The sequence below is a fragment of the Macaca thibetana genome, chromosome 8, assembly GCF_024542745.1.
Source record: "Macaca thibetana thibetana isolate TM-01 chromosome 8, ASM2454274v1, whole genome shotgun sequence".
Lineage (NCBI taxonomy): Eukaryota > Metazoa > Chordata > Mammalia > Primates > Cercopithecidae > Macaca > Macaca thibetana.
This window is the reverse complement of record NC_065585.1, coordinates 111,043,415-111,066,095: the sequence shown is the minus strand read 5'-3', so window position 1 is coordinate 111,066,095 and position 22,681 is coordinate 111,043,415. Positions and strand designations below refer to the sequence as shown.

At 39.3% G+C, this 22,681-nt stretch overlaps 1 protein-coding gene across 5 annotated transcripts in view; it reads left to right on the top strand.

The window, feature by feature from the left end:
* NRG1 (neuregulin 1) overlaps nucleotides 1-22,681 on the top strand; it is a 1,132,381-nt gene that overhangs the window by 776,853 nt on the left and 332,847 nt on the right. Inside the window, exons 1-2 of one of the 5 annotated variants that reach the window (XM_050802463.1) lie at nucleotides 4,715-6,003; nucleotides 6,368-6,446. The exons of 3 other annotated variants lie outside the window; for them this stretch is intronic. The gene's annotated coding sequence lies outside the window, so the exon portion shown is untranslated. Of the gene's footprint in view, nucleotides 1-4,714; nucleotides 6,447-22,681 lie in introns of those variants that run through there. One more of the 5 variants, XM_050802462.1, reaches the window with a different exon arrangement.

Genomic DNA, 22,681 nt, shown 5'->3' with positions numbered 1-22,681 from the left:
ATCTTTCCTGCTTTCTCTTGTGGGCATTTAGTGCTATAAATTTCCCTCTACACACTGCTTTAAATGTGTCCCAGAGATTCTGGTATGTTGTATCTTTGTTCTCATTGGTTTCAAAGAACATCTTTATTTCTGCCTTCATTTCGTTATGTGCCCAGTAGTCATTCAGGAGCAGGTTGTTCAGTTTCCATGTAGTTGAGCGGTTTTGATTGAGTTTCTTAGTCCTGAGTTCTAGTTTGATTGCACTGTGGTCTGAGAGACAGTTTGTTATAATTTCTGTTCTTGTACATTTGCTGAGGAGTGCTTTACTTGCAATTACGTGGTCGATTTTGGACTAAGTACGATGTGGTGCTGAGAAGAATGTATATTCTGTTGATTTGGGGTGGAGAGTTCTATAGATGTCTATTAGGTCTGCTTGCTGCAGAGATGAGTTCAATTCCTGGATATCCTTGTTAACTTTCTGTCTCGTTGATCTGTCTAATGTTGACAGTGGAGTGTTGAAGTCTCCCATTATTATTGTATGGGAGTCTAAGTCTCTTTGTAAGTCTCTAAGGACTTGCTTTATGAATCTGGGTGCTCCTGTATTGGGTGCATATATATTTAGGATAGTTAGCTCTTCCTGTTGAATTGATCCCTTTACCATTATGTAATGGCCTTCTTTGTCTCTTCTGATCTTTGATGGTTTAAAGTCTGTTTTATCAGAGACTAGGATTGCAACCCCCGCTTTTTTTTCTTCTCCATTTGCTTGGTAAATCTTCCTCCATCCCTTTATTTTGAGCCTATGTATGTCTCTGCGTGTGAGATGGGTCTCCTGAATACAGCAGACTGATGGGTCTTGACTCTTTATCCAGTTTGCCAGTCTGTGTCTTTTAATTGGAGCATTTAGTCCATTTACATTTAAGGTTAAGATTGTTATGTGTGAACTTGATCCTGCCATTATGATATTATCTGGTTATTTTGCTCATTAGTTGATGCAGTTTCTTCCTAGCCTCGATGGTCTTTACATTTTGGCATGTTTTTGCAATGGCTGGTACCAGTTGTTCCTTTCCATGTTTAGTGCTTCCTTCAGGGTCTCTTGTAAGGCAGGCCTAGTGGTGACAAAATCTCTAAGCATTTGCTTATCTGTAAAGGATTTTATTTCTCCTTCACTTATGAAACTTAGTTTGGCTGGATATGAAATTCTGGGTTGAAAATTCTTTTCTTTAAGAATGTTGAATATTGGCCCCCACTCTCTTCTGGCTTGGAGATTTTCTGCCGAGAGATCTGCTGTTAGTCTGATGGGCTTCCCTTTGTGGGTAACCCGACCTTTCTCTCTGGCTGCCCTTAAGATTTTTTCCTTCATTTCAACTTTGGTGAATCTGGCAATTATGTGTCTTGGAGTTGCCCTTCTCGAGGAGTATCTTTGTGGCGTTCTCTGTATTTCCTGGATTTGAATGTTGGCCTGCCCTACTAGGTTGGGGAAGTTCTCCTGGATGATATCCTGAAGAGTGTTTTCCAACTTGGTTCCATTTTCCCCCTCACTTTCAGGCACCCCAATCAGACGTAGATTTGGTCTTTTTACATAATCCCATACTTCTTGCAGGCTTTGTTCATTTCTTTTTCTTCTTTTTTCTTTTGGTTTCTCTTCTCGCTTCATTTCATTCATTTGATCCTCAATCGCAGATACTCTTTCTTCCAGTTGATCGAGTCGGTTACTGAAGCTTGTGCATTTGTCACGTATTTCTCGTGTCATGGTTTTCATCTCTTTCATTTCGTTTATGACCTTCTCTGCATTAATTACTCTAGCCATCAATTCTTCCACTTTTTTTTCAAGATTTTTAGTTTCTTTGCGCTGGGTACGTAATTCCTCCTTTAGCTCTGAGAAATTTGATGGACTGAAGCCTTCTTCTCTCATCTCGTCAAAGTCATTCTCCGTCCAGCTTTGATCCGTTGCTGGCGATGAGCTGCGCTCCTTTGCCGGGGGAGATGCGCTCTTATTTTTTGAATTTCCAGCTTTTCTGCCCTGCTTTTTCCCCATCTTTGTGGTTTTATCTGCCTCTGGTCTTTGATGATGGTGATGTACTGATGGGGTTTTGGTGTAGGTGTCCTTCCTGTTTGATAGTTTTCCTTCTAACAGTCAGGACCCTCAGCTGTAGGTCTGTTGGAGATTGCTTGAGGTCCACTCCAGACCCTGTTTGCCTGGGTATCAGCAGCAGAGGCTGCAGAAGATAGAATATTTCTGAACAGCGAGTGTACCTGTCTGATTCTTGCTTTGGAAGCTTCCTCTCAGGGGTGTACTCCACCCTGTGAGGTGTGGGGTGTCAGACTGCCCCTAGTGGGGGATGTCTCCCAGTTAGGCTACTCAGGGGTCAGGGACCCACTTGAGCAGGCAGTCTGTCCCTTCTCAGATCTCAACCTCCGTGTTGGGAGATCCACTGCTCTCTTCAAAGCTGTCAGACAGAGTCGTTTGCGTCTGCAGAGGTTTGGGCTGTGTTTGTTATTGTTTACTGTGCCCTGTCCCCAGAGGTGGAGTCTACAGAGACAGGCAGGTTTCCTTGAGCTGCTGTGAGCTCCACCCAGTTCGAGCTTCCCAGCAGCTTTGTTTACCTACTTAAGCCTCAGCAATGGCGGGCGCCCCTCCCCCAGCCTCGCTGCTGCCTTGCCGGTAGATCACAGACTGCTGTGCTAGCAATGAGGGAGGCTCCCTGGGTGTGGGACCCTCCCGGCCAGGTGTGGGATATGATCTCCTGGTGTGCCTGTTTGCTTAAAGTGCAGTATTGGGGCGGGAGTTACCCGATTTTCCAGGTTTTGTGTGTCTCAGTTCCCCTGGCTAGGAAAAGGGATTCCCTTCCCCCTTGCGCTTCCCAGGTGAGGCAATGCCTCACCCTGCTTCAGCTCTCGCTGGTCGGGCTGCAGCAGCTGACCAGCACCGATCGTCCGGCACTCCCCAGTGAGATGAACCCAGTACCTCAGTTGAAAATGCAGAAATCACCGGTCTTCTGTGTCGCTCGCGCTGAGAGTTGGAGACTGGAGTTGTTCCTATTCGGCCATCTTGCTCCGCCCAAGAGAAGATTTATCAATGGCCATAGGTTGCTGTGAACTACAGAACTGAAGCATGAATGTATGAATAAAGTGCTGTATTGATGGACAGATGTGTGCATTCTTATGTATATGCCATAAAAAATCTGAATCAATTTCTATTTGAAATAGAGAAAAGCTAGTTCAGATGTTTGAAACTTTTCTGACGCAAAATATTGTGTAATTCATAAACAATTCCTTGTGTTTTAGTTTATAGTATGTCCAGAATATAGGACTTGTCTACTCTAATCTATAAAACAAAAGAACTTCAGGTTGATTTGTTTGTTAAGTAGTAGACATTCTGTTAGGATGTTTATGTTTGTGAAGATGATAAATTGATGAATACATCCACAGAAAATGTACACATAGGCCCTTCTCTCCCAGCTTCAACAACACACCCTACACACACACACAATGCCTTCCTTCTAACCTTGTCTATACTGTCTCTACAACACACAAAGCATATGCCCAGGATGAGCTTCTTTTTCAACTGCCTATCAGGCTTTCAACATGTGGTTTGAAAAGATAGTGACATTGCTATGCTCTGACATACACCGTAATGTCAGTACAGCAGAAGCAAGTGGAAGATTCTACTTTTCCGATAAAGATCAGTTGCTGTTTCCTGTCTTGAAGACGAAAGTTGAGCAAATGCAAAAGTCATCTGTGTTTATATTAACAATGTAAGAGTTACACTACATTTTCGCAACAACATCAGGTCATTATTTATCCACTTGTCCTTTTTTTTTAATCATTCCTTTGAACTGCCTGCGTTTGCTTATCATGATATTTCTCAGTCTGTAAACAGCCCGAGTAGCTGTTCTATTTCTCTAAATAGAGTCTTAGGTCATTTTATTATGCAGAATTATAAGTCATCAGAATGCACCCATCTGTTGTCCCTCCGCATCTGGGCTAACTTTAACTCTTTAAGCCCATAGGAAAAGTAGAAAGCCCATTATGATATGAGTTTGATAGCTTTTTGCTACCATACTGCTTTCCAGCATATGGTTTTCCCTGAGAAATCACAAGGACATCTTTACAAATGTCTTATTTTGCTTTGGACATGGCATTAAACATGGTGGATCCTCTGCCTCCACTTGGCTCTTTCTGATTTTCTGTTACCCTAATTATCCTTCCTGGGATCACAGCTGCTCAGAGCCTCATCTTATCAATTTAAAAAACCTCTAAAGATGTGAAAGCTGCCTTTCCAGTGGTCAACAAGCAGATCTCCATAGCAGAGGAGCTGCAATTGGGGCAGAGAGCCAAAGACAGCTTGTGCCAACAGCCTTGTCAATATGCCAATCATCTTGTTCTATTTTATTACATGTATGATTTGATTTTCTTGCATGTACGTGTTTTTTTTTTTTTTTTTTTGAGACGGAGTCTCGCTCTGGCACCCAGGCTGGAGTGCAGTGGCCGGATCTCAGCTCACTGCAAGCTCCGCCTCCCGGGTTCACGCCATTCTCCTGCCTCAGCCTCCGGAGTAGCTGGGACTACAGGCGCCCGCCACCTCGCCCGGCTAGTTTTTTGTATTTTTTTAGTAGAGACGGGGTTTCACCATGTTAGCTAGGATGGTCTTGATCTTGTGACCTCGTGATCCGCCCGTCTTGGCCTCCCAAAGTGCTGGGATTACAGGCTTGAGCCACCGCGCCCGGCCGCATGTACGTTTTAGAGGTGACAAAATATTGGTAAACCTTTTTTCAATCCTTTTGTTTACCTTCAATTTGATAACTCCTTCAGTAATGAAGAAAAAAATGGGCTATTGTGTTTGAATTACATTTATCAAATGATTCTAAGATTGTTCTAATGTGTGTGACAGGATAAGCTCTCTCTTAATCGCCAATTAGAGAAATATGCTCAGTATCAAGGAAATGGAGAAATGCTTCATTATTTACATTGGCTAATGTATAAATACAATATGAACAGGGGCGGTTTCAACCCTGCAAACATTTTCTTCCAAGTTGCTCTCTGTTTCAGCTAGAATTGGCTAGATTGTTCAGTGGTCACAAACTACCCCAAAATCTTAACAGTTTACAACAACTGAAGTTTATTTTCTAAATATACAACATCCAGTGAGTGTTGGCCAGTGTTGGTTGGGGGTTGTTCTCCACATCATGACCCTAAGGGACTGACAGCGTTGGAGGAGTCTCTCTTCTAATATTGATGTTCACCATGGCAAAGGCAATGACCATGGTGAACCACATGCTACATTTTAAGCTTCTACCTGGATACCACACAAGTCACTTCCACTCCCATTTTGGTGGTAAAGCAAGTCAATTCAAGTCTGACTTCAGCGTCTTTGGGAAATATAATTCCACCGCAGGAGGGGAAGCAGATATGGGTGAAATGTAATACAACTCACCTCTTCATTGAGTCCTAGTATCTTTGCTTTATTTGAGTGAAATCTTTTTTTTTTTTTTTCCTTACAGATCCTCTTTAAAACATTAGCCCGGAAACAGTATCTGTAGAAATCAGCTTTGTTAGTTCTAAACAGGGCTTTATTATTGGGATGTGTTGTCTGCCTTTGTTAGCAGATTTCAATCATAGCCCTGAATGGAAGACACATTTTAGGGCTGTTGCTGCTATAGAACTCCAGGTCTTTCTGCTTACGGGTTTCACACTTACGTGTGAAGGTAGTACACCCTTGGCCAAAAGAACCAAGGCTGCTCAGTTAGCTGCTGGTTGTCCTCCAGCAAATTCCTAGAACTAAATGCCAGGTGCTGAGGTGTCACGACTCCGCAAGTCCTAGAACCTGTGCTTATTACAGCGCTCTGATAATTCCCGGTTATTGCATCACTCCCTGATGGAAACCCAGCTTTTATTTCAGCAAAAGTAATGGATTGTTCCAGACCCCTGACCTCCCTTGAAGATGTCTTTTTCTTGGATCTGGCCCTGTATATTTTCCAGTTGGCTCAAGACGTTGAGAAATTTCTACAGACTCTCTCATACCAGGTAAGTGTTTGTTTGTTTGTTTGTTTGTTTTGCTTTTGGGATAGGACCTAGTCATATTCAGTCCACATTGGAAAGCATAAATTAATGTAACATATATAAGCTTGTTCATTCCATTCCATGTGTTAGGTTTTCATTAGTGAACACTGACTGCAAAAATACCAAAGTACAGCCTTATGCAAGCCAACAAGCCAACATAGTCATGTTGGACTTTAGTGATCTGAGGGTGGAATTAAAATGAAGTGTGTGTGTTTTGTTTTTTTTTTTCAAGTCAACTAAATGAACAGGCTGTACGTTTTACAATATGAATTGGGTTGTGATATACAAAGTATTTATCCAAAGTTACTCTTCTCTTTTTTTTTTTAAGAATGACAAGACCCAAATGGGAGAATTAGACCAGAAGCAACAATGCCCTGGGGCTTAGTGAAATTGACCAAAATGTGAAGGTAAGTGTTTTCAGAACCTGGTTTCCTAGGACCAAGTCTTAGCCTCATCAAACATAGTCACAGTCTCCTCTTACCACTTTGGCCCAAAGGCTGTGAAGACTTTTGTCCACTGACTCAGCTTCTCTTGCCATATACTGATTACTAATGCCAGTAAAATACCTAGGCACCTTGGCAGTAACTTACACAGATATGTATATTTCTAATTACAGGGAAGTTGTTAGAACATGACTTGGATTAGAGATACACAGCTAATAATTCAAGAAGAAATAATGCTTTTTTTTCAATAGAGGAAGATAAAAGCTTCATTTTAATAATTTTTCCTCCTTTCTCTCCCTTTCTGTTTTAATACTTACACATGGGTAATATCATAAACTGGCAATACAAGAAGTTCTCGCAAACAGTGTGCCCATTTCTCCTCAGAAACTGGACATCCTACATCTGTTATATGGTTTACCATCCATCCACTTCTTTGCTATAGCTCCAGGTCCAGAATTCTTTGTCATGTCATTGCTCTTGACCGATACCATGTACATTTCTAAGAAATAAATGTAAATTAATTAAAATAATTTAAAAACACATATCCCTATGGTGTATGTGCATACATTTTGCTTTTTCTAATCTTATGTTTGCAGTTCAAAAAGGTTAAACCTGAGTGTGGTACGTGTGTGTATGGAAACTGAATGCACTGTAGGTTCAAACAGGCAAGGAAGTTACTTAGTAACATCCTGTTCTTGACTGTGCTATCATAATTTGCATTTTCCAATAAAGTGTTTTTCCAGCCTTAGGACAGTGCTACTATTATTGTTGGTGGATTTTGTAATGTAAGCTTGACTCGTTCAGTGTCAAAATCACCTAAGGCCAAATTCCCATTCCACAGGAATTCTCTTTCAAGGGATATCCTACCCTTCAAGATGCCCTTAAGAATTCTCGATTCCTTGAATATAGAACTATTTGTGCTTACTCATAAAATGGGGAATGTTATAATATTTCTCTTGCTTCACTGTGTCCAAGGAAGTAGAGAAATCTGGTACCATATTTATGAGCAGCAATAAACCATGTGTTTTGCTTTTTCCTAAAACAAGGCTGGCAAACTGTTTAAGAACACATGTGCAGAGCTTGGGCACAGGGTGAGAGTTTGGTGGTGCAGAGTGAGGCTAGGGATGGGCGTGTGGGGAGTCTGATAACCTGATATCAAATCAATTCCATTCAGACTTAGGACTGAGCTTCTCCCAGTCATCCAAGTCATTTTTACTAATATCTGACAACGTGCAAATGTTATGTTATGTTCAACACTGAAAATAAGGACTGTGCTTTTCCTTTTGTCTAAATGATGATTAAATGATAAAGCAGCTATGGAAGTATTGACTAATGAAGGCATCCATTTACTAGAAAATATGTCATTTGCTACTGCAAATATTTATGGTCTGATTATACCCCATGTTACACTGCAATGGTTTGGGGATTTTTTTGTGGTTGGTTTTGTTGTTGTTGTTGTTGTTGTTGTTGTTTTGGTATTTTTGGTACATCAGAAACACTTTTCCCAATGTTTGCTAGTTTAAGCATTGGTCAACATTTATTTATTAAGCATTGACTTTATAAAATAGGTGGCAGGAATATGAAAATGAGTAAGATATGTTCCCTGACATCCAGTAGCTCATAGTCTAGAGATGTTGCCATAATAATAACTAGCATTTATTGGACAACAACTATGTCTCCTGAAGTCTGTTAATTCATTTAATTTTGACAAAACCTTATGAAGTAAACATTATCACACAAACACACACATTTAGAGAATGAATGTGAGGCTCAGAGAAGTTCAACACATTGCCCGTGATCACAGAACCAATTAGTGGCAGAGCTGGGATTTAAGCCCAGATCTTTCTGATTCTAGAGCATATGTTCTATCTACAAAGCTCTTACTGATTTTATTTTATATCAAGTGAACTGTGTAATACATAAAGTCACTCAGGAAACAGGACTGGATGGGGATTATGATACTGGGCAGTACTTACTCTAGCAAATAGGTAGCAGAGCCCTGGCATAGGTCCTCACTTTTGCTAGGATTCTGTCCTACTCCACCATTGCTGATAAACAGGAATCCACACATCCTGGTCCAGCCCTTATTCTCAGGCCTCTCAGGGACAGTCACTCTCCGCCGCATAGTCTCTTCTCCACATAGTCGGTGTTTTCCTCTGCCTTGCGGGTGACTTCATCTGCACTTACCAAAACTGTCACCCCTCTTAGTAGTCCTCAAAAGACAAGACTTCAAGGAGAGTTAATATTCTCAGAGTTCACCAGAAATACCTGTTTCCAAGGTCAAGACCCACCTGAGAAAGGTCTTCATATACCCTGTCTATGCTTATGTTGTGTTTTTATAACACAAAATATTTTAACGATGTTTTAATTTAGTTGTGTATTGATAGTCTCTGTCCATCTCTCAGGTTTTTGTTTCCTGAGAGAAAAAAATTGCATTCTGTAATTTTTTAAATTTAGAAACAACAGCAATAACAACTTGAGTCGGTGACTTCTGAACCATTTTTGTTCTGATTATCACTGTAAACCTAAATGTGTGAACACTGTCAGTCGGGATAATGTTTACCCTATGGGACTGTTAAGCAATTGAAGATGAGATAAGAAATGCCACAGGTAAAAGGTGTTACTCCACACGTGGTAGTCGTTATTATTTTTTGGGGTGAAGTGTTGGCCTCCCAAAAGGCAATGGTGTTTTAATAGAATATAAGCAACTAAATCCTAGGTTAAAGCAATGAATTCCTAATTGTGGAATTTTCCTCTTCAGTTATCAGGTGGTAAAGGCCTGTCAAGATGTATATGGAAGGAGTGAGATCCTTGAAATATTTAATACACCTGGTATAACTACCATCATTAGGTAAACCTGGGCTCATCCCTACTAGATAGTAATAGAAAATTAGAGGATAAAAGGATAGTCACAAAAATAAATAGAATACATTGAAAGCTAACTATGTACTAAACAGTGTTCTAGGAATATTTTACATTTATTAATTCATTTAAACCTCTCAACTCCCTATAAAGTAGATATTACTAATTATCTCTCTTTCACAAAAAGGAAATCTGAATCTAAGAGAGTTTTAAAAAATTGCCCAAGACCACATAATCAGAAGGAAGATTCTGAATCTGATTCTTCCTCACAGCAAAGTCCACGCATTTTCCACTCTATCACACCAGTTTTGTGTGTGTGTGTGTGTGTGTGTTTTGTATTATTATTTTTGAGACAGAGTCTCATTCTGTTGCCCAGGTTGGAGTTCAATGGCTCTCAGCTCACTGCAACCTCTGCCTCCCAGGTTCAAGCGATTCTTGTTTCTCAGCCTCCAGAGTAGCTGAGACTACAGGTGTGCACTTGTATTTTTTGTACAGACAGGGTTTCACCATGCTGCCCAGGCTAGTCTCGAACTCCTTTACTGACTCAATCCTCCTGCCTCCCAAAGTGCTGAGATTACAAGTGTGAGCCACCACACCCAGCCAAACATGCTGTATTTAACATCACAACAAAGTGCTGTCTGCCCTTCTCACGATGATCCTAGATATTTTTCAGCAAGTTGCATTCAGGTGGAGCAAAAGCTTTTAAATGGTGGTCAATTACACAATGATTAAATTTAATTTACCGTTATAGGTCAAAGGGAAGTGGGAAGAGTGTGATGACTGTATATTTGTCATGTTTCTAGTTATAGTGTACAACTCTGCCTGTATATCTGAGTGACTGCCAAGAGGTGAGGTCAGGGCGGAGGCCCTAGCCACATGGCACATACTATCTGCCCCCATAGCTATATTGACTTGGACAGTCATTGTGCTGGGTGGTAAAAATTCCAGTGGGCTGGGTAGGACACACTGGGGCCCTGTTTCCTCTCATCTGTACTTGAGAAATAGGCAGCATTGCATCAAATGGAAGGACCAAGAGATGAGACATCAGGAAAATATCAGAATGAAAGAGAAATGCAAGTCTCTAAAGGAAGTTCCAACTCACTTCGACACCCTGCAGTTAGCAAAAGAGGTGACAGAATCCCAAAAGGGCAGGGGAGAGATTATAGATAGCAGGCTCCTGAAGGAAAAACTAGGTATGTCCAGTAGCAGATCTGTGGAAACTATTAGAAACCGAGCTAATTGTGGACTTCTTAGCATGCCTCAGGAAATGGGAAGGAACTTTTCCCTTTTGGGCTTGTATTTTTTCCAATTTTCCTTGTTCAGGAAAGAATTAATTATTTAAGCAATGTAACTTCCTGCTATGATTTCTCAATTCCACAAAAGAGAATAATTATAGATTAATAATGGACCAAAATAGAAAACGCTAAATGTGTGTAACAGATAAGTGGGAAATGTTCTGTCTTGTAAAGCGTATTGTTTCGATGCCTGGCAACACAGGGACAATTCTCATCTATGTAGCTCTAAATGGATGTTAGAATTCACCCCTCTTTCCTACTGGTATGAATTTTCAGTCTCAGTAGGACTAAGGCTTTGACACATCCTAAACCTCGCCAGGAGTAGGAAATATTTCTCATAGCATGAATATTTTTTCTTCCTTGGACTGAGAGGCTTGTGGCCTTCCCCATGCATGATAACTGGGCACAGTTTTCAGATTGTACCTCACAGTAAAACTTAGACTTCATGCCTGTAATCCCAGCACTTTGGGAGGCCAAGGTGGGTGGATCATGAGGTCAGGAGATCAAGACCATCCTGGCCAACGTGGTGAAACCCTGTCTCTACTAAAAATACAAAAATTAGCTGGGCATGGTGGCACATGCCTGTAATTCCAGCTACTTGGGAGGCTGAGGCAGGAGAATCGCTTCAACCAGGGAGTCGGAGGTTGCAGTGAGCCGAGATCACACCACTGCACTCTAGCCTGGCAACAGAATGAGACTCCATCTCAAAAAACAAACAAACAAACAAACAAAAAAAACCTTAGACTTCATGTTTTATCTATTGAAAAACTTCCATGAATTGGGTACAGTACTGAGCTAAATGTTGTATACATGTTATTTATTCAGGAAATATTTTCAGGTACTATGCTGAGTGCTAAAAGCATTGTTCTCCCTTTTAATGCTAACAATGCCTATGAAAAATATGTAGGATTCTCCTGACTTAAAAAATTTAAAACATTAGGATTCAGAAAAGTAACATGCACATGCTCCTATACTTTACATGTGACAGACTGGAATCAAATGGTTTAGGATGCCCTGACTAACTGAACTCTTAATGCCCAAGAAGCCCAGATCGGGACCTACCCCTGGGAGTCACAGCCCTCTGGAGCCAGCTTCAGAGGTGCACAGGTTCATTCTCTTCCCTGTTCACCAGTGAAATGAAGCCCAGAGCCTCCATTCCAGGCACTCTGTGCTTTCCAAAGTAACAATTACTTACTTTGACAAGATAATTTAAAGGGATTGCCAAAATAACTTATAAGAGATTGCCAGTACAACCAGCCCTCCCATATCTGGGGATTCTACATTTCCAGATTCAACCAACTGAAGAGAGAAAATATTTGGAAAAAAAAAAATTAAAATAATACAAATAAAAACAATACAACATAGCATTTATATCGTATTGGGTATTGTAAGTAATGTAGAGACCATGTAAAGTATATGGAAGGATGTGCATATGTTATACGCAAATATGCTATTTTATATCAGGGAGTTGAGCACCCACAGATTTTGGTATGGGGACAGGGGTCCTGGAACCAACCTCCCGTGGATATCTGAGGGACAAATGTAATCACCATCTTTTCCCAGGTGGATTTTTAACAGTGGCCTCCTGGAGACACATGCCTATGGTTTTGTCTAATTGTTAACAATTGAGATGGGTGAAGAAAGATGGCAGATAGGCACAATGGGAGGCAGATATTTCAGTAAATGCCTCTTAAATCAGATCCTTTCTAGATTCACTTTTGGCTCTGGATCTGGAAGTTGTCATCATGGCAACCCCAGAGTCCCGTTGGTTTGCCTATTGGTTGGGTGGGCCAAAGTGTCCACATATCACAAAAGAGTTCTCAAAAAATTTCTTCCCAATAACCAGGGAGATTTATATTTAAGAGCACCTTTAGCCAAACTGAAGGAAGAGGAAGTTCACAAATATGGTAATAGCTCATGTCAATGAATTAGTGGCTTTGTGGAGGGTAATTGTTGAGACCTCCCCAGTTGACTGACCAAAACAATTCTTTGTTGGCTAGCAGAGTTAGAGAATAGAATTTTGCATAATCCAAGTATTTCGTATAGGTCTTTTCTGCTGTTACTGGAGCACTAATGAGCTATTGTATTTGTGGTGATAATATTAGCTGCATAGGTAGTTCTATAAATGTGTCTGGTTAGTAATCCACAAACCTCAGTGTTTTACATTTGTAAGTAAAGAAGTCTGTCCACAGCAAAAACATTATCAGGCAATACTTTTTAGCATAAAAAATATAAAGTAAAATCAAGTTACTTCAAAGTTCTAAAGAATTAGAAGTCAATAAAACTCATAAATATTTATTTTTTAATGATTCTGGATGTATCTTAGGATACTAATATAGGATGTACATCCTAATATAGTTATGTTTACCTGTCATTTATTTTCGTGGATATATGCCAGTACTTCTACAGTAACATAACTTTTATTGGTAAAATGTTTTTTATTCTTCAAAATGAAGATTCTTTTCATAGGGTAAATTCATCTATCATTTTCCATTCTTTGAATTCTAAAATAAGTCCTAACCTTATACAATCACCAGGAGTGTGTGTTAATCAGTTCTCACACTGCTTATAAAGACATACCTGAGACTGGGTAATTTATGAAGAAAAAGAGGTTTAATGGACCCACAATTCCACGTGGCTGGGAAGACCTCACAATTGTGGTGGAAAGTGACAGGCACATCTTACATGGCAGCAGGCAAGAGAGAATGAGAGCAAAGCAAAAGGGGAAACTCCTTATAAAGTCATCAGATCTAGTGAGACTTATTCACTACCATGAGAACAGTATGGGGGAAACCATCCCCATGATTCCACTATCTCCCACCAGGTCCCTCTCACAACACGTGGTAATTATGGGAGCTACAATTCAAGATGAGATTCAGGTGGGAACACAGCCAAACCATATCAGAGTATAAACTTTCATTTTATTCCTCAATCTTCATTCCTTAAGTTTTCAACAAATAATTTGCTTTTGAAAGGATTAGGAATTTAAGTTGACTTTATAGTTATCCAGTAACCTTTTGATTTCTCCAACCAATGATTTGTAAAGCAATCTTCAGATTCAGATTTATCTTTTCCTACTTCATCTGCAATTGCTAAAGCAAGCATGAGTCCCATCACTGAGATGACAGTCTTTCTTGAACGGAATCATGCCAAGGTCTTTTTGTATGTAAAGTAGTCATCTATTAGGCTGTCGTTGGTCTGTCAAGATGAAACTGTGTGCATTGGATCAATGTGAATGATTCTAGAACATTACACAAATATAGTATATTTCTATTCTTTGCTTGAAGCTTCCGGTTACTTAGATCTTATAGTGCTTCAAAGTATAAAAAAATGGTTAAAATACTTAAAAGTTTAAAGATGTCAGTGTCACAGTGCATAACTGGGCTTTACGTGGTCAAGTATACACACACACACACACACACACACACACACACACACACCACACTTTAAAAAATCTCTGATGTATTATGCCATACTCAGCACCAATACCCATTACAACTCTCCCAATGTTTCCTGGCCAGGCAGGTCACCAAGATGTTTGGGACTGTGTCTTTGCACCTACTCATCCTAATATTGTGTGGGGATCAATAGGAGAGATTTTTGGCCTATTTTTAAGCCATATCAGGGGAACTTCCACTTCCTAAACTCGCTTAGACTTGGAATTTAAGTCTGGACTATAGGTCCTTCCTCCTCCTGGATGTTTTTGTTTTTAACCTTGCTAACACCTACCTATTCATTGCCCATAGCCTACGTAGTCTTGGAAAATCCTCCATTTGCCCAGCTTCCCCCAGTGCCTCCTCAGATCTCAGTGTCACTCCTGTGTGCCTCCTTTAGGGGTTTTTTTTTTTGTTGTTGTTGTTGTTGTTGTTGTTGTTACCACCTTATATTGTAAAAGTCTATTACTCAGGAAGCATTCCTCCCTCCTTTATGTGCAGAATTCCTTGACAGAAAGGACAGGTCGTGTTTACCACTGTCTTGCCTCCAATGACCAGCATAGAGCCTGGCTGTATGATCAGCTCTAAAGAAATGTTTGTTGATGGGCAAATAAACTCGAGAATCTCACACCAGAGCCAGACCAGAAGTTTCCTTCATTTCATGACTGGTTTTCACAAAAACAAGCCTTAGGGAGAGTGGAAGGAAGAGCTTGCAAAATACCTTACTACTGCATTGTGAATGTGGAGTTGTAATTTTGGGGTTCTTATCCATGAAGATGGTCCTTAAAACTAAAATTCAGAATTTTAATTACCAACATAACACCATCCTTTCTTACTACTATCATTATGTTATTTTATACTATGTTTTCAATAGGACATATCTGATGGAAATACATTTCTTTTGATATTTTTATTATAACTGGTGAGCTACATTCCATCCAATAGCAAATGCCTCTCAGCAAAAATTATAGATACTTTTGGCAGTTGATACTCTTAGATATTATTTGTGGAAACCATAACTTAATAAATTTTAAAACAATCTTCTTTAAAACTTTTTTTATTAAACTTTGTATTTTGAGATAATTGTAGGTTCACATGCAGTTATAAGAAATAATACAAACAATACTTTTACCCAGTTTCCTCCAAAGGTAACATCTTGAAAACTACTGCACAATAATACAACTTTGATATTGACACTGATACAATCAAGATACAGAACATTTTCATCCAAGCATCCCCCATGCTTAGTCCTTTTACAGCTATATCTACTTCCTTTGCCCACCTTCACCTTAAAACTCTGGCAATAATTAACATTTTGTCATTTCAAACACATTATATAAATGGAACCATACAGTATATAACTTTCAGGTGTCGGTTCTTTCCAATCAGCATAATTCTTTGGAGATTGTTTACTTAGCATACTTCTCTGGAGATTTATCTAGGTGGTTGGGTATTAATAGTTCATTCTTTGTTATTCCTACATAGTATTTCATGCTATGAATGTTGAGTCATTTACCCATTGAAAGACACTTGGGTTATTTCTAGTTTGGGAAGATTATAAATAAAGCTGCTATAAATACTCACATACAGATTTTTGTGTAAACATATATTTTCATTTCTCTGGGATAAATGCCTAGGAATGAGTGTGATTTCTATATCTTATAGTAGTTGCATGTTTAGTGTTTTTAAGAAACTGACAAAATATTTTCCAAAATTAGATGTGCCGTTTTATATTCCCACCAGCAATATGACAGTGATTGTTTTTCTGTATCTTCACCAGCATTTGGTGGTGTTACTTTTTTTTATTTTAGCCATTATTATCAGTGCATAGTGATAGCTCATTTTGGTTTTACTTTGCATTTCTTTAGTGGCTAATGATGTTGAACATCTTTTCATGGGCTTATTTGCATCTGTATATCTTCTTTAGGGAACTGTTTCTCTGTTCCTGTTGCTATTTTCTAAATAGATTGTTTTTTGACTGTTGGGTTTAAGAGTTCTTTATATATTCTTGATAGCAGTTCTTTGTCAGATATGTGATTTACAAATATTTTCTCCCAGTCCGTAGCTTGTCTTTTTAATTCTTTTTACTGTTTTTTTTTCACAAGGCAAAAGCTTTTAATTTTGATAAAAATAACTTTTTATGCGTAATTGTCAACCAAATACCTAAATGTCTTTTGATAGAAAAACTTGCCCTAGATATGTAAAATCATTTTTACATATTCATAGATCCATCTCCACTAATGTCATGTAAGTTTAAGCATCACAAAATAATTTGAACAGATTCCTAAATTATAAATTAGTTAACAGTTCTTTTTTGCTCAAATCTTTAGTTGTACATTTACTTCAAATAAACATTTGTTAAAAATGTACTCTGTACTGAGGAATGAGGATACAAAACTCATAATTTGTCATTTCTTTGCTTCAGGGGCTTACATTTTACTGGATTACATCTAAATTTTTATTTGGTAGTTATATTCCAGGAAGATCATGACAGTCTTGTTTTCTAAGTCTTTTAACTGCCTTTTGATGAAAAAGAAAGATAAGGCCTTAAATTTCACTGGTGAAACCTGAAGAAGTCAAATAAAATAACTTGTATGTGCCTTCACAAGCCACAGTCAGAACACTGTCACAATCTCGACCTTTGCTCCCCAAATCCTGTTTTGCAAACCAGATGCTATTTCTTTGGACATTACAGGCTATTTTCAAAATACATCAGACCTCAATAAAACATCATAGTAGCTAAATAGCACTACAGAAAACTGTTTAATATTAAAATTACATCTTGATTTTATAATTATATAAAAATTAAATCTACCCTAGAGCAAAAATTATAATTAACTACTAAAAATCGAAGAAGTGATTTTTTTTTTTTTTTTTTTTTTTTTTTAGGCAGGGTCTCACTCTATGGCCCAGGCTGGAGCACAGTGGTGTGATCATGGCTCACTGAAGTCTTGACCTCCTGGGCTCAAGCAATCCTCATCCTCCCACCTCAACCCCTCCAGTAGGTGGGACCACAGGTGCACCCCAGTGCACCTGGTATATTAATTTATTTTCACACTGCTATAAAGAACTACCTGAGCCTGGGTAATTTAGTAAGAAAACAGGTTTAATTGATTCACAGTTCCTCCGGGCTGGGGAGGCCTCAGGAAACTTACAATCATAGCGGAAGGCAAAGGGGAAGCAAGACACCTCTTACAAGGTGGCAGGAGAGAGAAAGAGTGAGAGGGGAACTGTCCTACACTTTTAAACCATCAGATCTCGTGAGAGCTCACTGTCATGAGAACAGGAAGGGGGAAGTCCGCCCCCATGATTCAGTCATCTCCCACCAGGCACCTCCCCTGACATGTGGAGACTGCAATTGTAGATGAGATTTGGATGTGTACACAGAGTCAAACCGTATCACCTGGCTAATTTTCTTTTCTTTCTTGTTTTTTTTTTTTTTTTTTTTTGGTAGATATGGAATCTCACTATGTTTTGTTTCCCTAGATGGTCTTGAACTCCTGGGCTCAAGTGATCCGCCCACCTCGGCCTCCCAAAATGCTGGGATTACAGGTGTGAGCCAATATACCCAGCCAAGAAGTGATTTGTATAATGGTGGGATTATGAATGATTGTTTCTGTGTCTTTAATTTGATTAGTTTTTTAAAACTCATTATTTTTGATCATCATGCTATATACGATGGAGAGCAGTTTTAAATTTGTGAATGTATAAGTGAACTTGATTTGGCTGAAGATAGCAGAGAGTCATCAATCAAACTTATTGATGACTAAGTGTCCACAGGATAAAACTTCATCATAGTTGTTTCCATGGTGATGAATTATGATGTCACAAACTCATCAAGACTGTGACTCAATGAACCATCTGGACAGAGAATGAAAGGCAGTAGTTCACCAACATGTATGCCATCTTTGTATTATATGTTATTATTAATTAAAACGAAGGGCTGAGTATTTCTCTCATTGAGATTACATGAAGATATTACGTATATTCAGACTTGTCTGAACAAGGCTATGCTGGTTTTAAATTGAAGGTTTTCACAAAGCAAAAAATTGAGAAACAGAATTTGACTTAGAATTGTGTATTCATTAGAAAAGATCTTTTCTTCTCATATTCTGAAAAGCACACTGATTAATTACAGTTAAATTCAGGCAAATTTGGCAAATTTTCATCCGTATACTTATTCTTTTATTAGTAGCCTCACTTTTCAGTTTTAGATATTGGCATTAAATATGTAAAAAAGATCTTAGTGCTCTCATGCTCAGAGATTAAGAAAATAGTTATAGATTTGAAATTAGGCACTTTCCCTGATAGTTTTTGTTGGTACATGCTTTAGGTTATGTTTCTATGAACAACCAGATGCAAATGTCCTGGCAGTCATCCTGCCTGCTTGCTGTTTGTACCATCTCCGTGGTAGCAACAATCCAAGCTGCTGGAAGCACAGACTGAGCTCTATGAGTCAATTATTTTATATACCTGGGAACGTGCAAGCCTTCCTGTTACTCTTTGATATCAATATGTAGACAGTTTGCAGCCTAGGCAACATGGTGAGACCCTATCTCCAAAATTTCCAAAAATTAGCCACCAGGTGTGGTGGTGCATGCCTGTAGTCCTAGCTACTCTGAAGGCTGAGGCAGAAGGATCCCTCAACCCCAGGAGTTTGAGGCTGCAGTGAGCTAGGATCGCACCACTGCACTCCAGTCTGGGAGATGTAGTGAGACACTGTCTTTAAAATAATAATAATAATTTTAAAACTTCAAAAATATCTGGACAATTTCTCTGCTTTGAAGCCTCTTCAAAGATCTCAAAGAGAAGCTTTACTTTGGAGTCCCAACAGAGGCCATTCAAAAACTCAGCCTGGTTTTTCAACAATAAATTAGAAATGTAATGCTAACAGTGGGTGCCAAGCATCAGGGAAAGCACATGACTGACCTTGAGTTCTAGACTAGATTTTACCAGTTTCTGACCTTCAACTCTGGTACTCGATTTTCTCATAAAAGTGAGGAAATATCTTAACCGTATCACAGAATTGATGTGAGAATTCAAAACAAAGCATTTTTAAAGCTCCTAGGTTAGTGATTGGTATAAGGTCAGTGCTTCACAAATGATAGTTATTTTTTTTTCCATTCAAAATACAGATCAAAAAGACCTTATCTCACTAACATGTCATGCAGATAAGGATTAATCTGGTTTTCTATTCCTGAAACATACAGAAGGTGACTTCTTTCTCCATCATTTCCATCTGACTACCATCTGGGAGAACACACAGCTGCTACACATCTGGCGCAACACAGGCAGATGTAGCTGTCCAGAGGGAGGAGAGTGTTTGCTTTTCTCCACCTAAACACTGACCCTCTTCTGCATAGATTCAAAGACTGTCTTCCTTCTGCAGGTTTACCTGAGTCTGGACTCAAAGAATTACCTTCATTATGAGCTAAAGGAAGTCAGGCCCATTCTTCTCCTGCCTGGCCCCTCTGGCTCTTTGGCACTTCCCACATCCTCCTCATTTGGAAAGGCTTCATCATTTTCTGGTTCACAAAGCAGCTCTGTTGTTGCTTATTTCCACTACAGGGAAAAGGTGAAATGCTTCCCTCGGGGCGCGGAACAATGGAAGTCCCTGGAAGGAAAGTCTTGAAGGAGAAACCCAAGTGGCTTCTGAGATATTCCAAAGTCCAGTTGTTTTCCCTTTTTAAAAATTTTCAGAAAAATTTTAAGATGCTCTTTGATGCCATTTCATAAAGCCTGTGATTGGGTCAAAAGTCTTAGTTCACCATGTACCACAAATAGTGTACTCTATATAACGTACGCTTGACTAAGAAAAAATAAAGATTTAGAAATAGATGTATTGAGGACATGCCATTAAAAGCAGGCTCTATTGAATCAACTGTTTTTCAGAATACTGTCAAGCTAACCTTGAACTAGTCTAATTAAGGTAGACGGTGGATTCCAAACTTAGGAAAAAGTGAGTCTAGTTAAATAACTACCCAAGGAAGAAGTGTTGGATACAAGAACTATGAGTATCTCAGAAAGTATGTCTTTTTTTTTTTTTTTTTTTGAGTCAGGGTCTTGCTCTATGACCCAGGCTGGAGTGCAGTGACATAATTATAACTCACCGCATTGCAACCTTGACCCCCTGGGTTCGAGCCATTCTTCTATCCAAGCCTCCCAAGTAGATAGGAGTACAAGTAAGTGCCACCATGCCCAGCTAATTTTTTCTTAATTTCATTTTTGTAGAGATAGGATTTCCCAGGCTGGTATCAAACACTCTAACTTCCTGGCCTCAAGCAGTGCTCCCCGCTTGGCTTCCCAAAGTGCTGGCATTATAGGTATGAGGCACCACACCCAGCCTGGGTGTCTATCTTTATGCTAAATGTCCAAGCCTTTCCATTTATCTTTTGCCTCTTCATAACACTTGGCTGAGCGTTTATCAGGTCATTCACATCTTTCATTCCAGGCAAGTGGTAAACTTAGTAATATACTTCCTCTGGTGACAACGGGCAAAGGACTAGAAGCATAAGTAAAGAAATAGTAGAGTGGAATAAGTGGATTTTGACATGCAAAAAGATGCAACAAGGTGACCCTCGTTAAGAAATAGACTCAGAGAGCTTGAACATGGAAGGATGCTAGGACAAGTGGCAGCTAAGGCAGAAAGACAGCCATGGTTCCAGATGTCTGGGGAAACAATGGAAGGGCAGATATTACGAAGTTTTCCATTTTGTACCAGAAGTGTCTGTACGAACACAAACTTCTAGTAAGTGTTCTTATTGTTCTGTGGGCTGATGTACATTTTTCTCCCACAATAGGCATTAGCAATCTATATATTATTTACCAAGCCTTCCTAGATAGAAGCATTTATGATTTTTTTTGTATAAATATCTTGCATTTACTAGAAAATCATGCTTTTACAGAATGCATTTCTATTACAAAGTTTCTTAAAGTGAGAAAAAAAATGTATGAATTAGAAAAATCCTAGTGATTTTTTGACAGTATAGTCTGTATTGTGTGTTCTTGTCTTGGATCAATATCAATGGCACAATGCTTTGATAGTGTCTGAAGATTAAGATATGCAATACAATTTCCTCCCTTCCCTCCCTCCCTCCCTCCCTCCCTCCCTTCCTTCCTTCCTTCTTTCCTTCCTTCCTTCCCTTCTTCTTCTTTTCTTTCTTTCCTTCTTTCTTTCTTCCTCCCTCCCTCCTTCCTTCCTTCCTACTTTCCTTCCTTCCCTTCTTCTTTCCTTCCCTTCCTTCCTTCCTTCCTTCCTTCCTTCCTTCCTTCCTTCCTTCCTTCCTTCCTTCCTTCCCTCCCTCCCTCCCTCTTTCCTTCCTTCCTTCCTTCTTTCCTTTCTTTCTTTCTCTTTCTTTCTTTCTTTCTTTCTTTCTTTCTTTCTTTCTTTCTTTCTTTCTTTCTTTCTTTCTTTCTTTTTCTTTCTTTCTTTCTTTCTTTTCTTTCTCCTTGAGATAGAGTCTCACTTTGTCACCCAGGCAGAAGGGCAGTGGCACTATCATATTTCACTGCCACCTCAAATTCCTGGGCTCAAGGGATCCTCCCGCCTCAGCCTCTCAAGTAGTGGGGACTATAGGTGTGCTCCTCCATATGCAGTTAATTGTAGTTTTTTTGTTTTCGGTTTTTTTTTGTAGAGACTTTGTTGCCTAGGCTGGTCTCAAACTCCTGGGCTCAAGCAATCCTCCTGGTGCAACCTCCCAAAGTGCTGGGATTATAGGAGTGAGCCACTGTGCCCAGCCCAATACCATTTTCTTATGTTTCCCATATATGCATCATTTTGCTTGCATGCAATTCTTAAGAGATGTAACATGTTTTAATCACCTATTTTTATACTTTGTAGAAGAGCCAAGGTAACATGAACTAAATCATTAAAGCAGTTGACTGGTTAGTGGATTGTGATAGGATTCAGGCATTTCCCAAAGGGGGAACCTGTATTTTGGTAATCCCAGGCATTTTAATTGTATTTTTTCTGTCCATTCCCCAATGCCACAATGAGGAACAGCATTCTTTCCTGGAAAGTCCCACAATTTTGTCAAAAGTGGAAGAGTTGCCTTTGACGAATACAAACCCAGCAATAAAGAAGAGCAGGTCTAACAAATGAGGCCACCTTGGAAAATGTCATTTTGCCCCTTTGAGCCTTGCCCGTCTTACCTTTGGAGGAGGAGATGGGACTGAATCACCCCAAAGAGCCCCAATAGCTTTAAATGTCTGTGACTGATTTTTCTCTGGAGCAAGATCAAACAAAACAGTATTTCCTAGCTGCTGCCCTTACATGTAGTGGTGATTCACAGAGAATTTGGGGAGGAAAGTAGCCATTATGGGATGCTTTGCAAAAGGCAATACCAAGATTGATCATCACCTGAGAGTGACACACTATAGTTGTTCATCTGTATCCATGACAGATTGGTCCCAGGACCCCTTGCAGATACCAAAATCCACAGATGCTCATGTCCTTCATGTAAAATGGCATAGTATTTGTATACAGCCTATGTATATCCCCCTGAATAAATCATCTCTAGATTACTTATAATACCTAGAGTTACATAAATGTATTAGAAAGTATTGTTATACTGTATTTTCAAATTTACGTTAGTTTGTTTTTTGTTTT